Here is a 4,593-nt window from a genome sequence, read left to right as displayed (position 1 = left end):
GGCTGGTCATTGGAGGAGACCAAATAAATGCCTCCTACTGACCACTAAACTCATTCTCAGGGATTGCTCCCTTCAGTTTAGGCACAGTCTTGCTGCTGCTGAAACTCAAAGAATGCCTTTTAATATTACATGCCTTTTTATCCTTTTTTGTTTTATTATATGCCTTCCTTGGCAACACACACACACACACACACACACACATATATATATATATATATATATATATATATATATAGAACCCCTAAAGCGGAACTCTCCCTCTAGGTGTAATACATACATTACAAGGATATTACCACACTTTTTCATACATTTCTAACTTACTATGAAGTCAGTGTTTTTCTCAGTGTCCTTTCTTAAATCAGTTTGTAATTAGAAAAGTCAGTCTTTATGATAAACATGTTTCTTTTTAAGAGTAGGTAATACAAGCTGAAGTAAGGAGGGGTATATGCTCTTCACTCTGACACTGACTCTAACAATGACACAAACTTTCCCCTCAATAGCACCCTATCCAGGCATATCTGGCTGACCTTCCCACTAAATAGATTCATAGATGAGAGATAATGAAATTGTAGTGCAGTGCGCATGCACATTGGACCCATGAAACAGATATTCTGTCCACCACTGTGCTTCTTTTTTTTTTTTACAATTCAGCAAAGTTACACTATACTACATTTTTATTTATTTACAATATGTTAAAATGTCTGGATCCCTATTATTCTGTAGCAGCTGTTCACAACCAGGGTTCCTACCAAGTATTGTAAGGGTTTCTTGAGCTGTTGCTTTTTGATCCTTCTTTTGATGGTGCCTGCATAGATTATCTAGTCTGTTAACTCTTATTAATGGCATATAACAGGGTTCCCTAAGATCTGATATTTTTTTACGGGTTCCTCCAGCATCAAAAGGTTGAGGAAGGCTATTCTATAGATTACCTATACACAGATTAGGGTACTCGGGGTAGAATACTGCAATGTACATATTAAAGCTACATTTGTGACAATGCTAACAGATGAGTTATTGGCAGAGTTTAGATATGGACAAAACTTCACAAATTGTATTCACAGAACAAAAAAAAAAAATCAGGCATTGTACAATATTTAGAAAGGTCGCTTTTTCCTCTGTAATGTCTCATCTGTAATATTTTGAACTACTGCCTATTACTGATACATTTCCATGTTAAGGTTATTGCAGTATAAACAGCTGCAAATGTACAGTTCATCTCTATAGCTCCATTGGTCTTGTTTGCCTCTGGCTATTCCTTTGGCCTGCAATGCTCATTAGTGCAATTAATAAGCATTTTCTGTCATTCTTCTTCTATAATGCCAGGATGTGAATGAAAATGCTTGGCAGGAAGAAATAAGAGTGTATGCTTTAGAAGCAGTAAGCGGGGATGATTTTCTGAGAGTCCTATGACTTGGCATATGTAGATTTGGTAGAGCTCCTCATTAGAAGAATAACTCCTCTCTCCTGTCATTTTTGATGAAACCACATACTGGTTTGACATGTGGCAGCATTTCAGCAAGCAACTCTTACTGACTCAGCGTTTTCTAGCTCAGACAGGGTGTTATACTTCTTAGCATAGTTCTGAAAGGTGGATACAATACTGATCCCTACTGATCCCTGAAGCCATTTTACTGAAAATGTGTTCATACATGTGTTGTAAGCCTGAGCAGAAATAAAATGAATAAAATTACTGATTGTACTAAAGTCTATGTCAAGCCTAACAGTTAACTTATTTGCTACCTTTGTTAAGTATAGAGATGAAAGCATTTTTTTCTGTCTGTTAAGTGCAAAAGAAAAAAAAAGTACTTGTTGATCCTGCGTAATCCTATAATCCTTAATATATTAAGCTCATAATGCCCTGTACATAATACACTACCAAGCTCGTGTCAGAGAAACACAGCACGCCCCCTCTTGTTATAGGATGATGATGATAGCGGATACAGGATACATGGAAACAGTGAGGAAGTTGTCACTCCAGAAAAGAAAGAATTCTACTGTCAGAATCACCTAGTGCTAATACAGGGAAGAGCCTGAATAAGAAAATGAATGTTACCACAACATGAACCAAGGAGCTGCAATATATACCATGTTTGTTCTTGGATTTAGTTACACTTTAATCCGGCTTTAATAAAAAAAAACATTTTACAATAACAATATGTAATCGTCTGTCATTTGCAACCCCTATTTAATGTACAGCGCAGTGCAGTATGTTGGCACTATATAAATCCTGTTTATTATTATTATTAATAATAATAATAATAATAATAAACAAGCTTCTACATTTGCAAAATATGCAGATTGACAGGGAGTGCTAGATTTTATAACAGTGGTTAAAGTTAACCACTTTTGTTCTTGGTATCTCATCAAATAATTATTGGCAAAAACCTAAAATTCTGAAATGTGAAAAAGCTATATTTTCAAATTGAAAGCATAATTAAAGTCAAAATGTGCTTTTAATTCCAACAGATTTATCACACTATAAATACTTTGAGGAAAAAAATTCTTTTTACAAATAAACATTTTAAAGGTTAAACTAACTTTCACTATCCATCAGAGTCTAAGCCAACCTGGGCCACATTAATCTCTCCAAAGTGATTTTTGATGTATAAAGAGAAGGAGATAAGCTTCTAATTGCTAAATAAACAAATATGAAGATTCCCTATTCCCCTTGATTTGATTTTGTGTTCCCCACACCTACTCCAATCCCCCTTTCCTTTCAACTCATTTTTGTCTTCTTTTTCTCCCTCCCCCCCTATTCATATACCCAGCAGTCTCCTATGCCTGTAGTCGGGCATTACACCCTAACGCGCCACCAGTACACTATTTCTGATTTTGAAATAGGAACATGAAGATTGTCTTTATCAATGCTAAGGGGCTTAATTCTCCTACCAAACGCTCTGTACCACCTAATACTATCACTTGTATGCATTGCCATGTAGCTTTCCTTCAGGAGACTCATTTTCGCCATGACACAATACAATACCTTAAAAACAGATGCTTTCAATTGACATATCATAGCACGTCACTGGATTCTAAATCCAGAGGTGTTAGCATCCTTCTGTCAAAATCCTTACCATGGTCCCCTGTGATCTGACCCTGAGGGGAGGTATTTGATGGGTAAAGGTATGATTGGCCCATATACGCTTGTAAATGTCTATGCCCCTAATATTGACCAGTTACGTTTTCTGGAAGGAGTCCGGGACATGGTGGAGGAATTTAGTGACAGTGTGCTTGTTGTAGGTGGGGATTTTAACATAGCTCTAGATCCTAGTAAGGACCTCTCCAAAGGAACATCACATCTGCCTTTCTCCACCCTTAAGAGAATCAAGAAACTCTTCCATGTACACCAACTGATAGATATTTGGAGGATTCAACACCCCAGTGAGCGAGATTATTCCTTCTATCCTCCAGCACATAAGATGTACTCCCGTATAGATCTTTTTCTTGTCAAACATGCCACATTATCATGTCTGCAATCCTCCACAATCGGTACTGCATATTTTTTGACCATGCACCGATTGCTATAGCTCTTGCATCAGATGTCCTGCTGCCTAAATCAAGGAATTGGAGATTAAATGAGGATCTCTTGCAATCCCTGGAAACTGTTGTATTGGTTGAAAGGGAACTCAGGGAGTATTTTGTTCATAACACTCCCTCTGTTCAAAACCCAATGGTTTTATGGGAGGCTCACAAATGTGTTATACAGTTTTTTTTACACAATTAGGGCATAGGGCAAAGAAAAAGAGACAGGCGAAGCTCAACAATCTGCTGCATGAGCTGTACCAGTTGGAAACTGTCCATAAGCGTAATCAAACACCTGATTTAGAAGTGAATATTACCAGATTGCGAGAACAAATTGCAAATATAGGTAATGAAAGGGCAAGAGCACAATTGGCCAAATGTAGGGGTTTCTTTTATGAATACGCTAATAAATGTAGGGCAGCCCTGCCCCATGCGAATAGAGCAAAAAACCCCAAATTCCATATTTCCAGTATAATGTCTTCAGTAGGCACGGTACATCATGCCCCTGAGGAGATAGCAGCCTTGTTTCGCCAATTCTACCAAAAACTTTATAACTTGAGGTCTGCGATGGATTCTCTAGGTCCACAGTCCCCGGCTACAGCGATTGTCGGGGATTACTTAACATCCTCAGGGATCCTGTGTATTCCTGAAGAATTGTTGGAAACATTGGATGCCCTGATAACACTGCTAGAGTTTCAGGCGGCCCTTTCTAGAGCAGCGACGGGCAAAGCCCCAAGTCCTGATGGCCTAACTCTGACCTATTATAAAAAATTTCAATCTCAATTAGCCCAACCTTTTTTGGCTGCCCTCAATGCCCTTCTGGAGTTAGAATCTCTACTGGTGGACTCCCTGGCGGCTCACATTACTGTCATCCCCAAACCTGAGAAAGACCCCCAATCATGTGCAAATTATGGACCTATTTCCCTTCTAAATTGTGACTTAAAGCTCTTCTCTGACATTATCGCTCGTAGATTGACCCCAGTCCTACAGCCGATGATACATAATGACCAAAGCGGTTTCCTGCCATTTCGTGAAGCCAGAGATAATACAGTAAGTACACTTAATATCATC

The sequence above is a fragment of the Pyxicephalus adspersus genome, chromosome 1 (assembly GCF_032062135.1).
Source record: "Pyxicephalus adspersus chromosome 1, UCB_Pads_2.0, whole genome shotgun sequence".
Taxonomy (NCBI): Eukaryota; Metazoa; Chordata; class Amphibia; order Anura; family Pyxicephalidae; genus Pyxicephalus; species Pyxicephalus adspersus.
Note: the sequence above shows the minus strand (reverse complement) of the source record.